Raw genomic sequence first — 22,775 nt, 5'->3', positions numbered from 1 at the left:
TCTGCTGTCTCTGGGGTCACTGCTGCCTCTGGGGTCACTGCTGCCACTGCTGCCTCTGCTGTCTCTGGGGTCACTGCTGCCTCTGGGGTCACTGCTGCCACTGGGGTCACTGCTGCCTCTGGGGTCACTGCTGCCTCTGGGGCTCCTGCTGCCACTGGGGTCACTGCTGCCTCTGGGGTCACTGCTGCCACTGCTGCCTCTGCTGCCTCTGGGGTCACTGCTGCCTCTGGGGTCACTGCTGCCTCTGGGGTCACTGCTGCCTCTGGGGCTCCTGCTGCCACTGGGGTCACTGCTGCCACTGGGGTCACTGCTGCCTCTGGGGTCACTGCTGTCTCTGGGGCCACTGCTGCCTCTGGGGCTCCTGCTGTATCTGGGGCCACTGCTGCCTCTGGGGTCACTGCTGCCTCTGGGGCCCCTGCTGCCTCTGGTGCCCCTGCTGCCTCTGGGGCCACTGCTGTCTCTGGGGCCACTGCTGCCTCTGGGGCTCCTGCTGTCTCTGGGGTCACTGCTGCCTCTGGGGCCCCTGCTGCCTCTGGGGCCCCTGCTGCCTCTGGGGCTCCTGCTGTCTCTGGGGCCACTGCTGCCTCTGGTGCCACTGCTGCCTCTGGGGCTCCTGCTGCCTCTGGGGTCACTGCTGCCACTGGGGCCACTAGGGCATCTAGAGCCCCTGCAGCCTCCAAGGCCACTGCTGTCTCTGGGGCCACTGGGGCCTCTGGGGTCACTGCTGCCTCTGGGGCCACTGCTGCCTCTGGGGTCACTAGTGCATCTGGAGCCCCTGCTGCCTCCGGAGCCCTTGCTGCCTCTGGGGCCACTGCTGCCTCTGAGGCCTCTGCTGCCTCTGGGGCCACTGGGGCATCTGAATCCCCTTCTGTGTCAGGAGCCCCTGCTGCCTCATTGCAGAACAGCTACCAAGTCGGGAAGACCCTCAAAGCAGTACCTTTAGAAATACAGAACGTTGGGGACCTTGCGGTGAGCTAAGAATAGCTGGCATTGGCAGACGTTGGTTTCGGAGGTCAGAGCAGGAGTCGTCGGGCCCTTAAAGTTACATGCATTGCAGTTTGAACTCCGTGCGGTTGAAGGTGGGAGTGCTGGCTTCGGGGGGGCGTCGGGGCTGTGGTGCGAACTGCAGCGGTGCGGCGTGCGGTGCCCACACGTTGCGATGCAGGCAGCGGTTCCAAGTGGGGCGGCGCTCGTCATGGTGCTGGCAGGTTGTGGTTCAGGCAGCGGCGTCAGTGTTGTTGAAGTGGTGTTGTCAGTTGAGGAACTAGAGTTGATGGCACCAATGTCGGAGTGCCAAGGCTGCAGTGTGGGAACGGACGGTGCTTCATGTATCTTTACTAGCGGTGCCCTCAAACCACGGTGCAAACAGTGGCATAGAGGTCATATTTGAGTGCCATCATCAGTGAGACCAGGACTGGGAAACGAGGCAGGACGGTGCTCCGTGTTCTACATGAGTAGTGTCCACGGGTCACGGTGCAGGCAGCAGCGTCGGTGACAGCTATGCATCGTAGTTGGGGATACCAATGTGGCAGTGTGAAGCGAGGTGGTGCGGAGTGCGGTGGCCACAGGTCACAGTGAAAGCAGCGGCTCTGTGGCGGCAGCGGACGGCGTCGTTGGTGAGACCAGGGTTGCAGTGCGAGATGAGGCGGTCCCCCTGCCGTGGCGTCAGGTCACTAAGCCAGCAGCAGCGTTGTTGATAGCGTCGGGTTGCTTTTTCTTCTGTTGTGGCATAACACACACGGTTCCTAGTGCTGGTATCAGATTAACTTGAAGTCTTCGCTGTTCCTGAGATGTCTTGAACAGGGGGCAGGCTCTCCCCTAAGGCATTGGAGAAACTCAAGCAAATAGGATGCAGAATGTCCAGGCCAGTCTTTTCACTCCCCTAGACAGAAGCAGCCACTGCAGGCCAACACAGCAAAGCATGCAGCAAAGTGGTAGTCTCGCCTCACAACTTCTCCAGCTCTTCTTCTTGGCAAGTTTCTTGATCCAAAAAGTTGTAAAAGCCTAGGGTCTGAACCCTAATATTTATACCACATTTCCCTTTGACGTTCTGTGGTGTTGGCACAAAAAAGGTCTCTAGCCATGCATAAACCAGTTCTGCCTGGCTCAGGCCATGTTCACTACAGGAGGTGCAGACAGCATTGTGGAAGGTAGCCACAGTCCATTCAGGTGCAAGTGACAACCCCTCCCACTACTCTTAATGCAGCCAAGTCTATTCAGCCTGGCAATGAGTCATGAAGGAAAGGCCGGGCACACCTCAACCCCAGCTCACTTTGTGTCTGTCTAGTGTAAATGCACATCCCTGCCACTGTCACACTGAACCCAGACGGTGAATACACAAATGGCAGAGGCACACAGGATGGTTAAGCGAGAAAATTCCCACTTTCTAAAAGGGGCATTTTCAAACACACCCAACATAAAAATCATCTTCACTTAAAGATGTATTTTTAAATTCTGAGTTCAGGAACTCCATTTCTCTATCTTGTCCCAATGCAAAGTTATGCTTGTAAAATGTTACAAAGCAACTCCCTGGTTAGCCTATAGGAGATATAGCCTTCCAATAGTGAAAACAAGTTTGGCAGTATTTCACTATCAGGACATGTCACACACCAGTGCATATCCTACCTTGCACCTACACTGCACCCTGCCCATCGAGGTACCTCGGGCCTACCTGAGGGATGTCCTACATTTAAGAAAAGGGAAGGATTGGGCCTGGCATGTGCACCCACAGCCCCACCTCAGTCGAAACTACATGCAGACACTGCAGTGGCAGGTCTGAGAACCCTTTGTAAGTCTGCTGTTGTGGGTGGCACAATCAAAGCTGCAGGCCCACTGGCAGCATTTGGTTTACAATCCCTCGGTACACATAGTGCACTGTACTAGGTACTTGGGAGTGAATCCAAGAAGCCAATCATGGAAACAAATCCATAAACACAGTTTACAGAAGCAGCACTTGCACTTTAGTACTGATCAGAAGTATTAAAGTGTGGAGAAATGTGCAGAAATACTAAACCAGCAAAAACAAGATCCAGAGTACCCCAAAAACCAGGTCGGAAGCAAAAATCAGGGGGAACACACCAAAAGATGCCAGGTCTAAGAGGGACACTTCTGCCTCTGGGACCCCTGCTGCCTCTGGGGCCCCTGCTGCTTCTGAGGCCCCTGCTGCCTCTGAGGGTCCCTGCTGCCTCGGAGGCCCCTGCTGCCTCTGGGGGTCCTGCTGCTTCTGAGGTCCCTGCTGCCTCGGAGGCCCCTGCTGCCTCTGAGGTCCCTGCTGCCTCGGAGGCCTCTGCTGCCTCTGGGGCCCCTGCTGCCTCGGAGGCCCCTGCTGCCTCTGAGGTCCCTGCTGCCTCTGAGGTCCCTGCTGCCTCTGGGGCCTCTGCTGCCTCTGGGGCCCCTGCTGCTTCTGAGGCCCCTGCTGCCTCTGAGGTCCCTGCTGCCTCTGGGGCCTCTGCTGCCTCTGCTGCTTCTGGGGCCCCTGCTACCTCTGAGGCCTCTGCTGCTTCTGAGGCCCCTGCTGCCTCTGGGGGTCCTGCTGCTTCTGAGGTCCCTGCTGCCTCGGAGGCCCCTGCTGCTTCTGAGGCCCCTGCTGCCTCTGGGGCCCCTGCTGCTTCTGGGGCCCCTGCTACCTCTGAGGCCTCTGCTGCTTCTGAGGCCCCTGCTGCCTCTGGGACCCCTGCTGCCTCTGGGGCCCCTGCTGCCTCTGGGGCCCCTGCTGCCTCTGGGGTCACTGCTGCCTCTGGGGTCACTGCTGCCTCTGGGGGTCCTGCTGCCTCTGGGGCCCCTGCTGCCCCTGGGGCCCCTGCTGCCTCTGAGGTCCCTGCTGCCTCTGGGGCCCCTGCTGCCTCTGGGGCCCCTGCTGCCTCTGGGGTCACTGCTGCCACTGCTGCCTCTGCTGCCACTGCTGCCTCTGGGGCCCCTGCTGCCTCTGAGGTCCCTGCTGCCTCTGGGACCCCTGCTGCCTCTGGGGGTCCTGCTGCCTCTGGGGCCCCTGCTGCCTCTGGGGCCCCTGCTGCCTCGGAGGCCCCTGCTGCCTCTGGGACCCCTGCTGCCTCTGGGGCCCCTGCTGCCTCTGAGGTCCCTGCTGCCTCTGGGACCCCTGCTGCCTCTGGGGCCCCTGCTGCCTCTGGGGCCCCTGCTGCCTCTGGGGTCACTGCTGCCTCTGAGGTCCCTGCTGCCTCTGGGGCCTCTGCTGCCTCTGGGGCCCCTGCTGCTTCTGGGGCCCCTGCTACCTCTGGGGTCACTGCTGCCTCTGGGGGTCCTGCTGCCTCTGGGGCCCCTGCTGCCTCTGGGGCCCCTGCTGCCTCTGGGCCCTCTGCTACCTCTGAGGGCCCTGCTGCCTCTGGGCCCTCTGCTACCTCTGAGGCCCCTGCTGCCTCTGAGGTCCCTGCTGCCTCTGGGGCCCCTGCTGCTTCTGAGGCCCCTGCTGCCTCTGAGGTCCCTGCTGCCTCTGGGGCCCCTGCTGCCTCTGGGCCCTCTGCTACCTCTGAGGCCCCTGCTGCCTCTGGGGCCCCTGCTGCCTCTGAGGCCCCTGCTGCCTCTGAGGTCCCTGCTGCCTCTGGGACCCCTGCTGCCTCTGGGGCCCCTGCTGCCTCTGGGGCCCCTGCTGCCTCTGGGGTCACTGCTGCCTCTGAGGTCCCTGCTGTCTCTGTGGGTCCTGCTGCCTCTGGGGCCCCTGCTGCCTCTGGGGCCCCTGCTGCTTCTGGGGCCCCTGCTGCCTCTGGGGCCCCTGCTGCTTCTGGGGCCCCTGCTACCTCTGGGGTCACTGCTGCCTCTGGGGGTCCTGCTGCCTCTGGGGCCCCTGCTGCCTCTGGGGTCACTGCTGCCACTGCTGCCTCTGCTGTCTCTGAGGCCCCTGCTGCCTCTGGGGCCCCTGCTGCCTCTGGGGCCCTCTGCTACCTCTGAGGCCCCTGCTGCCTCTGGGCCCTCTGCTACCTCTGAGGCCCCTGCTGCCTCTGAGGTCCCTGCTGCCTCTGGGCCCTCTGCTACCTCTGAGGCCTCTGCTGTCTCTGGGGTCACTGCTGTCTCTGTGGGTCCTGCTGCCTCTGGGGCCCCTGCTGCCTCTGGGGCCCCTGCTGCCTCTGCTGCCACTGCTGCCTCTGGGGCCACTGCTGCCTCTGGGGCCCCTGCTGCCTCTGCTGCCACTGCTGCCTCTGGGGCCACTGCTGCCTCTGAGGTCCCTGCTGCCTCTGAGGCCTCTGCTGCCTCTGGGGCCCCTGCTGCCTCTGAGGTCCCTGCTGCCGACCCCTGCTGCCTCTGGGGCCCCTGCTGCCTCTGAGGTCCCTGCTGCCGACCCCTGCTGCCTCTGGGGCCCCTGCTACCTCTGAGGCATCTGCTGCTTCTGAGGCCCCTGCTGCCTCTGAGGTCCCTGCTGCCGACCCCTGCTGCCTCTGGGGCCCCTGCTGCCTCTGAGGTCCCTGCTGCCGACCCCTGCTGCCTCTGGGGCCCCTGCTGCCTCTGAGGTCCCTGCTGCTGACCCCTGCTGCCTCTGGGGTCACTGCTGCCTCTGGGGTCACTGCTGTCTCTGGGGTCACTGCTGCCTCTGGGGCCCCTGCTGCCTCTGGGACCCCTGCTGCCTCTGGGGTCACTGCTGCCTCTGGGGTCACTGCTACCTCTGAGGCCTCTGCTGCCTCTGGGGCCCCTGCTGCCTCTGGGGCCCCTGCTGCCTCTGGGGCCCCTGCTGCTTCTGCCGACTGGGATCTTAATGCCCCTGCTTTGTCTGGTCTTCTATGATAGTTCATCTGACCTGATAGCCTGTACTTCCGTGTTTAGTTGGCTTTGTGTGGCGCCCACTTGTTTGAAGAATATTATTCTTGAATTCATGAATACATAGCCTATTTTTGAAAAAGGCACATGTTTCTACATTACTCGGTGAACTGATTAATGTTATAAGTCCTGGCACAGATAATCCTTCTGGGAAGTTCAATTTAAGAATGTAGACTGTGGCCTAGAGAGAGTTTACGCACACCCACCCAGTCAATGGCATTCACAGGGGCTACTCGACCAGGTGGAGGGTCTTGAAGCATGTGGTGAGCAGGTGATGGGCATTTAGTTCTATTATTGTTTAAAGTTACCCTGTGGCTGAAATGTGTCCAGGACCGTAAGTACCCACGGAATAACAGGACGTGCCAAGACTTCAGCCAAACAAGGGGACTTCTGCCCTCATGGTCCTGGGACACACTGACTTGTGGCTGATTCTGCCCCATATTGACTCTTGCGGTTGCCTCTTGTATGGTTTGCAGTGCTCAGTGGAACCAGGAGGAACTGTGACTTATTGATTGAGGGCTTAAGGCTTGAACACTGGACATTTTTCACCAAGCCTTCATATTTCTGAACAGTCAACTACTTACCTGGATTTAGCTGGGAAGGTGGCCATACTCTTGCTACTTTCAGGGGACGTTCCTCAGCTTCCTGTGATAACTCCCTTACTTGAGCACCGTCACCAAAAGATGGAGAAAAGAAAGGTCGTCACTCCCATTTCAAGGTCCCCCCAGGGTGTTCCTCGAGCTACTACCGTTGAGGGGTTTCTGTCTCGGGTGGTGTGTGTGGTATTAAGGGATCCACCTGGCTGTGAGAACAATATCTTTCACCAGGGATGTCTCCCTCTTAGTCATGCCTTTCGCTGTCAGTCTCCCTCAGGCTCCAACTAGATCTTCTGATCCTTGTGTCCTGCCAGCGGCATGTCCACGGGGGACGTCCGGAAGATTTTTTCCTCACCGTTGAGGTGGGCATTATGGAGGGCGATATCCAGGAAGAAACCTTACAGCCAAGTCCCATTGTACGCCCCAGGTGTACGTGTAGGAGATGTGTGTCTGTCTATAAGCAGAAAAGCAATTCAGTTAAAATGGGTCACTGCTGCATTGTTCCCTACTTGCTGGTCAGTTTGATTATTCGCCAGATGTTGGGCCCTAGTAACTCAATGGCATCATGAACACCAGGTTAGATCCAATCATCTCAAGGTTAGCATCAATCGTAGAACATGTCTTGCAGATCATGGACCAATTGAAGAACTTAGTTGCCCCACATAAGGATCAGAGTCTCTCGCCGGGTGGGGGCCTATCCATACTGGCTTAGCCCAGCTACAGAGTGCTTCAGAAAATCCCATTGAGTTAGTCCCTTTACCTCCTCAGCCATCCAGGATCTCTCCACCATCTCGCATGTTACCCGAGCCCGTAATCCCCCCTGGCTTCTAGTCCATGTCCCTCTGTAGCGATCCATCCTCTCTCTCCTCGGCCACGGGTAATGCTTAAGCTGGCCCTGGAAGCAACCCTGTATATGGTAGTCATAGGGAATCTCCCTCCACATAATAATTCGACACCAAAAACCTTTGCAGAGCTTAAGAACAAGGTAGTACACTGGTTTAAATCTCATTATAACATAGTTATGGAGATTTGTGACTCAGTTATTATGGTCAGGTGGGTAGGCTGCTTGGGCCCTGATGCCAAGAAAAGGGCAGTGGACTGCGTGGAGGTCATCTTTAACATATCCACCATTGCAGCACGTGTTTTAACAACTCTAGGCTCACACAAATCACCTGGATCGACCAACATCACAGCGCTTCCACTGGGCTTCTTTTGCAAACCTGAAATCGTCTCTCAGCCTTCACTGATCCCTGTATGAGGTGGGTCATCTCATTGTGGTTGCCCTACACCGGCTCTGTTGGTGTCCTCAACAATCACCCAATAGGATATCCAGGTGCTTGTAGGTCCTGTACCCTTATTCGTACAGCCAGGTTTTGAGGGCCATTCAGGATTCCGGAAGTGAGGTGATGGTCCGGAGGTGTGTGGGAAGGCTGTTCCAGGTGTTTGCTGCAATGTAGGAAAACGAGCGTCCTCCACTTCTGCTTTGGCAGATGGAGGCAGTATGGGCAAGTGAAAGAGAGGTGGAGCATAGTCTTCGCAATGGTTGGTGGAAGTTCAGGCGGTGGTTAATGTAGGCGAGTCCTTGGATGTGTAGAGCCTTGTGTGACTTGGGAGCCAGTCGAGTGTCCTGAGGAAGGTTGTGATGTGGGTTCATCGGGGAAGGCTGAGGATAAGTCTAGATGCTTCGTTTTGTATGGTCTGAAGTCTCTCTAGAAGATGTGAGGCGATTCCTATGTAGAGGCCATTGCCGATGTACAATTGACTGGTGATGAGGGCTTGTGTCACAGTGTGTCTCATGTGGAGGGGTAGCCACTTGAACATCTTACGTAGCATGTACAGTCACTCTGAAGCAGGCGGAGTATAGGGCTTTGGTCTGTGATTTCATGGTGAGCTGGTTGTCAATAATGATTCCAAGGTTTCTGGTGTGGTTGGAGGGAGTGGGTGCATGACTACCAGAAGTCATTCCATGTGTTGCTGCTGTTACCAAAGATAAGTAGTTCTGTCTTGTCTGTGTTCAACTGTAGGCAGTTGTTCATCATCCAGTCGAAAGCATTTACCATGCATCTGTGGAAGTTGGTTCTCGTGGTGGTCGGGTCGTCTGTGAGTGAGAGGATGAGTTGGGTATTGTCTGCGTAGGAATTTATGTTGAGACCGTGGGATCTGACGATGTTGGCCAGCGGCGTCATATATGTGTTGATGAACATGGGGATGAGAGATGAGCCCTGGGGGACACGGCAGGTGAACTCCTTGGGTTCAAAGGTGAAAGGTGGGAGGTGAATCCTCTTAGTTCTTCCTGTGAGGTGATCCATCTGAGCGAGTCCCCTTCCATTCCAATATTGTGGAGTCTTTCGATCAGTGTGTGGTGGGATACAGTGTTGAAGGCTGACGATAGGTTGAGGGGTATCAAAGCTGCTGTTTCTCCTCGGTTAAGGAGGGTTCCGATGCCGTTGGTGTCTGCGATCAGGGTGGTTTCAGTGCTGTGATTCCTGTGACAGCCAGATTGGGAGGTGTTGAGTAGGTGGTTCTGATCCAGGTGTGTAATGAGTTGATTGTTGATCTTCTCCAGTGCCTTTGCTGGGAATGGGAGCAGGGAGATTGGCTGATAGTTTTGACTTCGCTGGGTGGGTGGAGGGTTTTTGAGTAGTGGTCTGACTTCCGCTTATTTTCTTGCATCAGGAAATGTTGTGGTGGTGATAGAGGTCTTGTGTAGGGTGGTGAGTTCCTGGACGATTCTTTGGTATCTGATGTTGGAGATGTGGTACCGGCATGGGTCTATGGGAGATCTGAGTGGATGGATTTCATGGTAAAGGTGGTGTCCCGGGTGGAGAGGATGTTCCAGGTGGTCACTGTGTGGCTCGTGTTGGTTATTACAGTGGTGGCATATCTGTCAAGGAAGTCCGTAGATATGGGTTGGTGTTCGAAGTTTCTGAATATGGTCATGATCTTGTCATGGAAGAAGTGGGTGTGGTTGTCACACTGCTCCTGTGAGGGTCTGATGTTGTTTTTGCTGGCAGATGGGTTGGAGAATTCCTTAATGATGCTGAAAAGTTCCTTGGTGTTGTTTGCGCTGGTTTTGATGTGTGTGACAAGGGAGGTCTTCTTTGTTGCCCTCAGCAGGAGGTGGTAGAGGTTGAGGGAGATCTTGAAGGCTGCCCTGTCGGAGGTGTCCTTGTTGGTGCGCCATCTCCTCTCCTACTGTTTGCTGTCTCATTTCTCTGTTCTGAGTTTCTGGGTGTACCAGCTGGCCATTTTGGACGATTTTCTCTGAATGTTGCTCTTGATGGGGACAATGTTGTCTAAGGAATTGATCCAGGTGTTGAAGTTTTTCACTTCTTGTTCAAGGTTGGTGGCGGTAGCAGGATTGGAGATGTTGAGAGCGTTCACCCAGCAGGTCTCTGAGATTTTGTTTCACTTCAGTTGGGGGGCATTGGTCATCTTAGGAGTGGGGGTGCAGGGGCTTGTGATGCTTTATTGGACTATGGAGTGATCGGTCCATGCGAGTTCTGAGACATGGTTGTATTTGATGCAGTTGCTAGAAGTGAAAATTGGGTCTACCATGTGTCCTACGGGGTGTGTAGGGTCATGGATGATATGGGTCAATCCGAGGCTGCTCATACTGTTGGTGAGGTGTGTAATGTTTTTGTCATTGGGGTCATCGATGTGGAAACTTAGGTCACAGAGGAAGATGTAGTGCTGGTAGACTAAGGCTAGAGGTGCAATGAAGTCTGCGATGGTATTGCAGAAGAGGTAGCTTGTGCCTGTGGGTCAATATGTGTTAGAAAGGCGACCTTAGGGGGAGGGCAGGGGCTCCCTGCCTGACCACCCTAAGTCTCACCTCTCCTTTTAGAACTGGCCGAGCGTAGTCGAGAGGCCTCCGGGTGAGGTTCCTCTCTTAGGACTGTACAGGTCGAGCACTATACCCCTACAGACGGACACCACACAAGGATAGATTCTCAAAGTCTTTATCAGTAAACTAGGCAGGTTATCTGAGCAATACAATACAAAGGGATCAAGGGATCCTCAAAGTCTTTGGTAGCTAGGGAATTGGGTAGCGGGAAAGTCTCGGTACCAGTCGGGTACGGGGATACCCTGCGCGCAGCTCTCAATCCTCGAGCCGGGGGGTTACTTAGGGTCGGGCCGCGGCAGCGCCAGCAGGACTCCGGAGGAGGTTCTCAGCGAGGTTGGACCGCGGCAGCACCAGCAGGTCTCCAAGGATGGCCTTAGCGAGGATGGACCGCGGCAGCGCCAGCAGGTCTCCAAAGATGGTTTCAGCGAGATTGGGCCGCGGCAGCGCCAGCAGGTCTCCAAAGATGGTTTCAGCGAGGTTGGGCCGCGGCAGCGCCAGCAGGGCTCCAAAGTTAGATTCAGCGAAGTTGGGCCGCGGCAGCGCCTGCATGTCTCCAAAGATGGTTTCAGCGAGGTTGGGCCGCGGCAGCGCCAGCAGGGCTCCAAAGTTAGATTCAGCAAGGTTGGGCCGCGGCAGCGCTAGCAGGTCTCCAAAGAGTTCTTCTCTGTGTCTCTCGACTCCAGGATACAACGGACGACCCATTACAGGGCTGCCCCAGATATAGGTCTGAAGTCCTTTGATGTCCAGACCCTCGCACCTGGGGGCTAGAGGGGCCGGGATGGGAGCGACCCGACACTCAGCAGGAGGGTGGAGCCAGCGCCCAGGGAGGCAGGAGGGCGATCGAAACCCGGTGTCCGGGGGTGACTGAAGGCCCATCAAAACTCTCATCCGCCGTGAGGTGCCAAGTGGTCGATTTACCACCTGGGCGGATCTTGGTGCCTCGATGTCGGGTCTGCGTTGGGGCTGCGGCCGGGGTCGGATTGAGGCCACGAGGCCTGGATGAGGGAGGCTCCAGATGGAGTCGAGGCCTGTGAGGGTGGCCCAGGATGGGGATCGGGCCCGTGTGTGGGCGAGTCGGGGTCGCCATGTTCTGATGGGGGGGAGAGCGGGGGTCGCCCATGGTGGCGGCCTTCATGTAGGGTTGGAAAGGGTCTCTTCAGCCCGGAGGACATGGGCGATGTTGTCCAGGGCCCGCCAGGCGGGGGAAGTGCGACCACGCTATGAGGCCGGTTCTAACAATATGCAAGGATGTCCCTGATGATTATATTTTTGCTTGTGTGGAGCTTGAAAATGAGATGTTCCATGGGGGTGGTGGTGTTGCCGGTAGTGGTGGTCACTATGTAGTCTCTTTGTGGATGATGGCTGTTCATCCTCCTTTGTTGTTGATGCGGTCCTGGTGAGTGATTTTATATCCATCGGGGATTGCTGTGGCAATCTCTGGGGCGGATGTGGGGTTGAGCCAGGTCTCTGTGAGGAAGACGATGTTGGGTGCGAGGGTTCCGATGAGGTCCCATAATTTATTGAAATACTTGTAAAGTGAGCTTGTGTTGAGAAGGGTACATGCAAGTTGTTGTTTTTACTCAGGTAGTGTCTGTGGTGTGTTCAGGGTGGGGCTTGTCAGTGGGCTGATGTGTGTGCAGTCGAAGGTGATGTGGTATTGGGTGTTGGAGAAAGGTCCTACTGTGGAGTGTAGGTTGGCGCAGTGGCAGTCTTTATTGAGACATCTGCGTCAATGGTGTGGAGGTCAGTGATGATGTATCTTCGGGGGCAGGAGGACCACGGGTCATGGCATTGGGTGCATCAAAGTGTGGATGGGCTTGCCATTGGCGCTCTGCAGCCTGCATTAAGTAGGTCCTGTGGTGGGAGGGGCATTTGAGGGCGGGAAGGACAGTGAGTGGGAAAACCCAGTAGGGAAGACCCCAGCGGAAAACTCCTTGCAGTTCAGTGTCACTGGAACAAGCAGGAACTGGAGACCACCAGCAAGTGACAAGCTAGGTGTCCAAGAATGCCCATGTAACAGATTTGTGCCCCTGAATAATCTTGAAGCCTGTGTTTGACTCACTGCTCCTGAGACACTCCAGCCTTCGGTCCTGCCTTTAACTTCTTCCTTGAATATTCCAGCTGGGGACCGGGATGAGTTGAAGCTGTTATCCTGGAATATCACGGGTCTGTCTGCTAAGTTTAGTGAAAGTCAATGGATGCCGTTTGTTAGGAGATATCATGTCATCTGTCTGCAGGAAACATGGAAAGTAACTAACCATTTTAGAAGGATACACATCGTATTTTTCTCCTGAAGTGGCTTCATTGTCTTGTGGGTTATAGGGGTGTCAGTCATTTTTGTGTCACTATGTGGTTATATCAAAGACCTTAAATGAGATTCACATCTGTTTTAGGCTCTGAAACTGCATGTCCCTGGCTCTACAGCTAAAGTACTGATTAATCAGGGTCGCATGGGGCCTCCAACCTCCCCGGTCAATACTCTGCTATTAACTCCCAGGTGGGGCGCGGTGTTGGTCGGGATAAGCTTATAGTAGTAGGCAACTTTAACTGACATCTGTGCCTGCCCCTTAGCTTCAGATAACATCAAGCCCAAGTGTATTACAACAGAGGGGCTCCACATGGCTCATGCACCAGAGGGTAAAAAGTTAAACATATTCTTAAACAGCTATAACCTTGTTCTTGCCCTAGAGAAGTTAGTAAATTCAGTTAAGCCAAACATATTCCCCACGTTTAAAGGGAGGGGTTGTGCATCTATAATAGATTTGATCATTGTCTCTACCCCTTTATTCTTGTATGTTTCAAACTTTAATATAAGTCATAGCCCATTTAGTGGCCATAGTCATTTTTCCATAACCATTGGTGGGTAAAGGGTAGGGAACAAGCCATTGGTTGGGACACAGGGAGGGCCCACTCTCTCTGGCCAGGGTAGGCGACTGAGATGGTCGCAAGTAGGTTCAAAGGAATTCAATCTGTCACTCTTTACTGAGTGCTAGCAGGAGATATTGACCTGCCTGGATCCAAATTCTTCAGGGGTGTTCTTGAATGCATTTGCACATATTGCTTAGAAGGTGTCAGCACTACTATTGGTCCCAGTGACATAATCCAGATCAGATGAGCCAAAATAGTTTGATTGAGACTGCTCCAAGTCCCTTCGTCTTCTGAAGGTTGCCCTAAAACAGGTTGCCAGAAATAGGGAGCATGTTGCACTTGTAAGGAAGTGGGTTTCTGTTGCAGTAACCCCTCCACTTTTTGCCTGATAACTGATGCACTTTAACCGAGTGTGCCCTGGGTACTTGCCAATCAGGTACCCAGGGCCTTTGTCCTTTCCCTAAAAACTGTACTATAGCCTAAACCCAATTGGCATCTCTCGCCACATGTCAGCCCCTGGTAAATGGTACCCTAGATACCCAGGGCATAGTGACCAGAGAAGGCCCCTAAGGGCTGCAGCACTTATTGTTCCATCCTTAGGGGCCCTGTACCATGACACTCACACACTGCCTTGGCAGGCTGCGTGTTCTGGTGCAAAACAAAACAGAGAGTCGACATGGCATACATCCCTGTGTGCCATGCCCACAACACCACTGCCCTGGCATACCTCAGTTACCCCTCTAGCTGGGTGCCCTATGCCAGTGGTGTGGGCACAGGTGCATGGGCCCTGTGACCCTACACTGGCCAGGTCCATCCTGGGCCCTGTAAGTGCAGTGCTGCCATTAAGTGTATATGGTGCTGGGAGGTCGTCATCACAAACTCCACAGCACTATTATGGCTACACTGAAGGCTGAGAAGTTTTGTATCAAACTTCTCAGCACATTAAACCCACACTGAGGCCAGTGTGGGATTTAATGTAAAATGCACAACAGAGGGCAACTTAGAGTTGCCCCCTGAAACAAACCCACAACCAGCGTCCTGACTGAGAGGCTGCCTAGGCTGCCACACAGCAGACATGTTGCTGGACCCCTGGGTGGAGAGCCCTCCGCTCTTCTTGGCCTGCAACAATGCACATCCTAGGACTTGGTACTAGGTCTCCTCCCCCTGGATGGGCGGGGGAGCTTCAAAGGCATCCCGCCTTTGTGAGATTCTCCAGGCCACTTGCTGTACCCAGCGAATGGCCCCCACCGGTTCTGACCCCCACTCTGGCAGGAAGACAGGTGGGAAAAAAAGGAAGGAGGTGTGCCAGCTTCTGCCAACCCCACCCCTCAGGTGGGAGAGGCGATGTAAAGCACAACTCCGGGCTCTCGCCATTTTGAGAATGGGGAGCCCTGCCCAATCAAAGATAGGTTCCTGTCCCCTTCCCACAGGAGAGGAGCAGGATAGGGGGTGTACTCACCCCAGGACAGGGACCTATTGGTCCCTGCCCTTGCCCTACTTGTAACACCTCTCAATTTAGTATTTAGGGGCACCCTGAACCTTCCTTCCTCAGATCCCGATTTGAAACAAGCAAGAAGATCAAGAAACCAGAAGACCTGCCGTGCAGCTGCTAACAAAAGGATGACACCAGCTGACTTGGCCCCAGCCCTACCGGCCTGTTAATCCTTGAACCTGCTCCTGCTAAACTCTGGTGCCTTCAGTGGACAGCGACCTTAAAAACCCCGGAGGACCCGACTGCCGGGAGAGTCTACCAAGACTGGGACTCCCATGAGCAGTGGTTCTGCTCAAAAAGCAACACCCCTGGTGCCAGCCAGGAACCGCAAATTCAGCACACTCTGCACCCGCCGAGCCCGGCCTGTGCCTGAATGGACAAAGACTCTGAGGACATCCCCCCGGCGATTGTGACCTGAAATCCAGTGCCCAAGGATCCTCCTCGATGACCCAGACGATGCTTGCATCCTCACAACCAGGGACCCCTCCAACCGCGACCACCTGAGGGTAAGATTTCCTGACGCCAAAATACACCCCTGCACCCGGCGCCCCACGACCCCCTGTGCCCAACTCCTGGGTGCCTACCTATCCACCAAGATCCCAACTTACCTCTTGAAGTGGTGGTCGCTCCTGAAGAATCTCCATCCCCAAACCTGCAGCCTTTGTTCATCTTCCAAGTCTCAGGCATATTCAATCTCAGGCAACGGTTTGTCGATTCCTTTCGTATGATAACGTGTGGGTCCCGCGGGACCCACGCGTTATCATATGATTCGCCGCTCGGAAGACCTGTGATCCGGAAACTCGGTTCGTATATATGGGACTGGGTTAAAGACAACCTACGCACGCATAGGAAGAATTACGAGGCGGCAACTTGCTGGATCACTTAAAACCAAGGACTGACCTCTTTGAAATCCTTTATGCTGCCAGTAATTCATAGAAGAGTGAACCTCAATGAAAGGAATCGACAAACCGTTGCCTGAGATTGAATATGCATCTCCGCACGGTCTGATACAGAATTAAATCAGTAAGCCAAGACTTCAGCTGGTTGACATCTACCCACTTCCGGGCACAGAACAAATCGTCTGGTTATACTTCCAATATATTACAACTTTCCAATTTTGAAGGCTCGTTATAAATGTAATTGCCCTGAGGAAGCTCCCTGTGAGGGAGAGAAACGCGTTGGCTGATGTTTGTTGACAAATGTGGAACTTTTTAAAAAAAGAAAATTTGAATAAATAAGATATTTTTTGCAAACAAACACCATTCTCTCTGGACTCCTTCTTATTACGTGCACCCCCAACCAAACCTTTAATTATCCTTTTTAGAACCAGGCTTGGCTCCCAAACTATCTCTACCTAGCATTTCACAGCTTTCTTTGATAATTGTAGGTAATTGGTGCTCCTTTTGTGCGGGAATCAAATCCTGTATGCGCTGGTGTCCAGCTAATGCTGCTGCCTCCCCTTTTATGTTACTTTTATATCGTCCACATGGACCTAGAGCACCTTTCACTCAGGCGCCACAAACCATTCTTGAATCCTGCTAGGAGTGTGCCACTTTTACTATTCTGGGTGATTTTAATTTTCACTTAGAACTTAACAACAGCAGTGTGTTGGGTCCTTTCTTTGTATTTGCATGGAACCTTCCTACATCCATGTTCCCTGCGTGGAACATGGAATGTGGGGGCTCTGGCAGTAACTGCCAGTGAGTTGACGGGACTGGTCTATAATAAAGAGGCTTCAACTTACCAGGAGTAGTCTCTTCTTTTCACAGTGACACTACGAGGCTATGCGACAATCTAGCTGCTTACAGCAATACGCAAATTGTAACAGAAGCAACCCACTCGGCCGGCCATACACTTGATGGCATTTTTACTAACGATCCCGATATTGCCTTGGTCAACATGTCCCCATTACCCTGGACTGATCGCAAGGCTGTACATTTTATACTCAAATACAACAACCCTAATAATGCCTCCTAAAGCAGACCCCCTGTGGTGAAAACTCGTCCCTGGTATAAAATAGGGGGAAATCAGCCCACACCTACAGGTCATTGACAACAATGACGCATTTCCCAATTTGAGGATTGGATTCAACAAGCAGTAAATCAGGTTGCTCCGGAAAAAATCTCTATAACTCGAAGAGGGCAGGAGACATCTCTGTGGTATGGACCAGGTCTCAAAAGCATGACATGTAATTGCACGATTATGGAGATCTAAATACAGTAAGGAACACAAACTAGTGTATAACTTACTTTGGAGCAGTACAAGGAGGCGGTCATAAGGGCCAAACAGGACTACTTTAAATTTACGCCTAAAATTGGGGAGGCTAATACCTCCTCTAAACAACTTTTTAAAACAGTTCAAGCTGTATCTAAGCGGCAATAGTCCAATCAGTTTAGGCCTGATCAATCCTTCTGTAACAATCTGGCTAGTTTTTTCAAACAAAAGTCCAAAATATTTATGATGATCTCCTTCTTAGTGTAACCACCACAACTGCCTATACTAAGTTACCAGTGAAGGTGTTTAGCTCTCAGAGCCAACTCACAAGCTTTCTTAGTTTTTCACAAGAGAAGGTGAAGCACCATCTTCTAACCACCAAGTCAGGCTCTCCGATCGATCCCTGTCCTCCCACAATCTTACATTTAGTTCCAGACACTATTAGTACCTACTTAACTCCTCTCCTTAATAAAGTAGTTGACTCAGGGAGCTTTCCATATGACTGGAAAAAGCTGGTTCTAAAAAAACCTGCCCCGGACCCGACTGAGGTTAAGAACTACCGTCCCATCTCTTGTTTGCCACTAGCAGCCAAAACTCTGGAAAAATCGATGAACATATATCTGACTCAATCCCTTGAATCGAACAATCTGTTAGATCCTTGCCAGCATGGTTTTCGATCCCGCCACTCTACCGAGTCAGCACTGGTAATGGCTACAGAAGGGATTTGTGGTCAGGTTGATATGGGGGCCGGTCCATCCTCATCCTCCTAGCCTTATCTGCAGCATTTGACACCGTGAATCACATGGTGTTAGTGCAGCGGCTGAAGACCTTGGGGTTGGGGATATGACTCTGGCCCTCCTCACCTTCTTCCTAGCATCCAGAGAGCAGAGTATAGTCTGGGATCATCTGTAATCTGACACTTTCTTTCTTCCTTGTGGAGTGCCACAGGGCTCGGCCCTGTCACCCACCCTCTTTAACATATATGTCTCCCCACTGGCCAGAATCGTTAGAGGGCATGGTTTTGCCTTGGTCTCCTTTGCAGATGATTCCCAACTCATTATATCTGTATCAAAATATCCAAAAGCCACGGCTGTTATTTCAATTCCTCTCTGACCGAAATTATGAGCTGAATGGGTCATAACTTTCCTGAAGATTAATACTGAGAAAACTGATGTGATGGAATTTGGTAAGGGCCCCTCCGTGTGGAATCAAACCTGGTGGCCAATAGTGGCAGGTGAGTGTCCCTGTCCTAGACCAAAGGTTCAGAATTTAGGAATCATTTTGGAGAATGAACTAAAATTTGCAGGCCAGATTAATAGTCTTGCTTCTTCCTGCGTTTTCCTATTAAAGATCCTATGAAAGATTTTCCTTTTAATCCTTCAAGAAATCTCAAGGACACAGGAAAACGGTGGTGGTAGCTCTTATTCTATCTAGAACTGACAACTGCAATGCTCTTTTTGTGGGCATTGATACAACCCAGCTGGCCAAATTACAGTCTCTACAAAACGCAGCTGCCCCTCTGCTTTTAAATATTCCTAAAGGTCATTCATCCTCAGCTGGAATTAGAGCATTACACTGGCTTACCATCCCGCAACGAGTGGAGTTTAAGGCTCTCAGTCAGGTCCATAAGACACTTGAGCCGCTGACATCCAGAAATTGTTCCAAGGTATGTGCTCACGAGGAACCTAAGATCAACAAATGGGGGTCTTGTTCAAACTCCCAAATTCTGCAGAGCTAGATAGGGGGGGCAGGAGCTTATCCTATCGTGCTTCCACGTTATGGAATAAAATGCCAACCACCATGAGGCTGCAACCTAGCTTGCAGCTTTTTAGGAATTCACTTAAATATTGGCTGCTTTCCTCTTAAATCAGCTACAGCAATTCACAAGTGCACCACTGTCTCATTGTTTCAGCGCCAAGACGCTGCATCATTCGAACGCTCCATAAACATAATTTTCATTTCATTTCTTAACATAATGGCGAATACTGAGGCAAAATTTTCCATCAGTTTCATCCCCTAGTCCCGGGCAGGTGCTGCCCCGTACTCATTCTGAAGATGTTTCAGCACTTCTGGCAAAACATCCAAGAAAGGGGCACTGTGCCTCCTGGTATATATTGCAGCAAAGACTGCGCCCCAAGTGATGCAGTCTTCCACAGGGGCAGCCCTCCCCATCAGCAAGCAGATAGTTAATATTCTGTGTTTTCCTGCAGGCCCATATGGGGAAACTCAACTTTAAGCTGGCTTGTTTTTTGTGTAGTCCAGAATGGAATCTCCTCTAGTTTGACAGGAACTTTTCCCATGAATACATTTAGCGTGTGTGGGCTGATCCCCGTGGTAGCCAATTGTGCAACTTGAGCAGCTCTCTCAGGAGTAAGTGTCCATGTTCATATAACGCACTGTGTAAGTCTCCTGTATATTGTTACTAGGTCTTTATGTGGTGTTCCCTTCTCTGCTGCTGGGAAATTATCAACATTAAAATGCAGTGGATATCCGGATAAGACTAGCCATGTCGCTCTGTCATCACTGAGCAAACCCAGTATAAGGTTTTCTGTTGTGTGTGGGAGGGCATCTTTAAACCAATTTATGTGTTCTTTCTAAGAGAGAGGAACTTCTATTGTCTCATAAGGAGTGTAGACATCTGGTATTTCATCCTCAGTGTAGTTGTGAAATAATTGTGTGGTGTTATCTGCAGCCAGAAATATAACCCAAGAATAGAACACCTCTGTCATAAATGATTTGTGTGCCTCACCCACGAAGGAAACATCTTCAACCCTGGCTGAGAGACCATGCTGTAATAGTTTCTGAGTAACCTCATGTCTGCAGTTCTCTGCAATGTTTGAAGGCTGGGTACCATCGTCTCCAGACTTGATAGGAGATGAATTACAGAGTGGGAGTACACAGTGGGAAGGAAATCGTTTAAGCTTGAACAGCTTTCAGCCAATATATAGGGGTTACCTACTCAGCTGAGGAGGATTTTCCCTACCACCACAGATGACTCAGGTTTGGAGTAGCAGTCTCTATGAAGGCACAGTTGAACTACTCAGGCGATCCATAAAAATAGGTTTTGCGCATTTGTGGGCAGCGTAACCTTCAGAATGGTGTCAGATTGATTCTATGTACCCCCTCTGGATATGTTGTCCTATAGGCAAGCTAGCTCACAATGCCACCACGAGCACCTCTAAGCCTAGGAGAGTAGCAACTGGTTCTGGCAACCACTGCACATGACAGCCCTGATCCCCCAGGAATCAGGGCAACAGATCTAGAACACTTTTGCCGATTCCCTCGTGCTCTCTTATTCTCAGAGAAATATACAAGGAATACACAGAGCAACGTTTTCAATGTTTATTGATCCAATGTGATTCTCGTATAAAATATATGTGCTGCAATGACCAATAGACAGAAGCAGATGAAAGTTAGTATGACTTGTGTTCAACTTCACAAATCATATGTTATGGATGTTGGCTCTCGTCCACCAGTTCCAAAACTTCTAAGGTGGGGAGTGGCACCGCAGCAAAAGTTTCAAGGTTTTCCTATCTTGGGGTGCTATTTGATGGTAACATGAGTTGGAAACCCCTGTTTGAGGGGAGGAGATGTGATCTGGTCACGGTCCGGAGGGCAGTAGCTAGTTCTGCACGGAGTTGGACTCATGATCACCAAACGCCGTAGTAAAGCTTTACCAGGCCAAGTGCGTTTCCAAGGCTCTATGCAGCCGTGAGGAATGGGGTTATATATCAGTTGATAAGTTCCAGCTGGCAGGAAACACATTTGAAGATGCATACTGCAGGTCCCGCAAAGCACTCTGGCCTTTTCTGATCATGAGGAGCTTTGTGTCATGATCCTGTCTGACTCTTTGTCCCTTGATCATTCAGAGATAATCTCTTAGATTGCCCACGTGAAGGCAGCTTTTACTACCATGGGCAGGGCTGACATATTTTATAACCATCATTCCCTGTGCCACCTGGAGCTTAAACAGGTGAGGACTTGTTTTTCTGAACTTGTCGCACTGCAACGTAGACACAGAGTAGGTGAAACCCATGGCAAGGGGGCAGATGTTATTAACAACTGTACACGGTGCGGAGCCATGTCTGTCTCTTTTACCTGTAAGAGGGACAGAGTTGTGGTGGTGAAAGTCAGGTTTACTTTGCTGCACCATTTTTTGGCCTCTTCCAGTGGATGGTCTCCTGAGCCCTGTGACTGCGACAATATGTCTCCACAGGATCCCCTCCATTTTGTGCGGCTTTGTAAATATTTTAGCGTGCCCAGGAAGCGGTTTCTTCTCCCATTATTGAAAGTCCATAATTTCTCACAAGCCCGCCTGGTGCCTATGTATTTTCAGCTCCTGTCGAAGGGACATTGCTGCCTCGTGCTTTTAAGGTGCAGCTTTGAGATCAAGGCGATGCGACCTGATTAACCCGGATGTTGTACACGAGGATTCTCAATGTAATGCTTTGCCAATACAATTTTATCTTTTAAACATTTTATGGTGTTATAACAATTTATGCCTATTTGTTTTTACAGTTTTATGAAGTGTATGTTTTCTATTTTATGCTCTCTTATGGTCATATTTACAACCAAATAAGATTTATATGAGAATGACACCATACTATGTAGTTAACCTGCCTCCTGCAAAGCTTGTTTTGTTTTTCATTTGATGAGGAAATCAAAGATCAAGTAAAAAAGTCCTCTGAAGCCTGAACTTCGGAGATACACAGAGCTCTGACACTGTTTCTATTGATCCATCAATCCATCGATATATATCTATACATCTGTCCTATCTCCTTCCGTGAGTTTCTCTCATGCTCTTTTGCTCACTGTGTCTCTTATTCACTATTTACGCTTCTCTGTCTTTCACTCTGTGCCTTCGTCTTTCTCTCTCCTCTTTTTTCTCTTTTTCTCTGTCGCTGTCTTTCTTTCTCTGTTCCTTCCTTCATCTTCTTTCTCCCTGTCTGTCTCTCTCTCTTTTCAGTTACTCTGATGAGGCTTTGCAGCGTAATCTTGAGGTATAACATAACTATCATATGTTTTTGTAAAGCGCACAATCACCCAAAGGCATCTTGGTGCTGAATAGCAGATGTTTATTGTTACCCAACTCAATGGAACTCATTTTATCGACTTCCGATGGATGAAAGGTTGAGCGGACCCACTGGGGATTGAAACTGTGAGCCTGAGGTCAAACACAGGCCACTGCAGCGGACGCATTAGTCCGCTGAGCCACGAGGCCCAGAGGAAAAAAACCTCTGGCACAGGCATTGAATGCACAGAAAGAATACACATGGCCTCCTTGCACTGGGGTGTGCCTGCACTTGCATGGCTTGGCACAGTGATACTCAAGGTGCGGCCCTCCTGACCTGTACATGCTGCCCCCTAGCTGTTGTTTATTGGATGAGTACTAATGTAGTAGGCTTTTGATTTCAGTAAATTTTTATTGAAAATTATATTTACATGGCGCGTAACATATACATGGGAAGGTAATTCACAGAGAAAAGAAAAAGGAGAAAAACGCCCCCCCGGGGGTTGGGTTTTTTCGGTTGGTAGGGAAATGTAGGGAGGCACATAATTCGATTATCTTGGCAATTAAAACTTCTGATTGCGGCTGTGCAGTTCCGGCAGTCTGTTCCTTCGATAGTTCATGCCCTCCATTCGATAGTCTTCTGTTTCCCCCTCCCTTCCCCCCTGCTGTCTTTTGATTGTCACACGCTCATTTGCTACTTGCCCATTCCCTTAGTCCCCGGAGCTGAGAGAGAGAAGAAGAGAGAGTGAGGAAGCACAGGGTAGCAGTAGTAGTTATGGTGCGGTAAAGGGGCGGTGTCCTGTTATGTGCCCTGCAGCATGAAGCTTAAAACTCTCGTAATATCTCCCTTTGTAGAGTTTTCACTCTCGCCTTCTTTAAGTTTATTTCTCTGTCACAATGTTTCTCTTTCTCTTACTCTCTCCCCTTCTCTTGCATTTTCTCTCATACGCTGTCATTCTTTCTTACTGAAAGAACAACTGGTGG

General features: G+C 51.8%; 1 protein-coding gene across 1 annotated transcript in view; it reads left to right on the top strand.

Annotated features, from left to right (window-relative positions):
• The window catches only part of LOC147709941 (N-acetylneuraminylgalactosylglucosyl-glucoside beta-1,4-N- acetylgalactosaminyltransferase 2-like), a 704,718-nt gene that overhangs the window by 165,785 nt on the left and 516,158 nt on the right, over positions 1 to 22,775 (top strand). The window lies entirely within an intron of this gene.

The sequence above is a fragment of the Lissotriton vulgaris genome, chromosome 6 (genome assembly GCF_964263255.1).
Source record: "Lissotriton vulgaris chromosome 6, aLisVul1.2, whole genome shotgun sequence".
NCBI classification, from domain to species: domain Eukaryota; kingdom Metazoa; phylum Chordata; class Amphibia; order Caudata; family Salamandridae; genus Lissotriton; species Lissotriton vulgaris.
The sequence above is the reverse complement of the archived record's forward strand: the minus strand, read 5'-3'. Positions and strand labels throughout refer to the sequence as shown.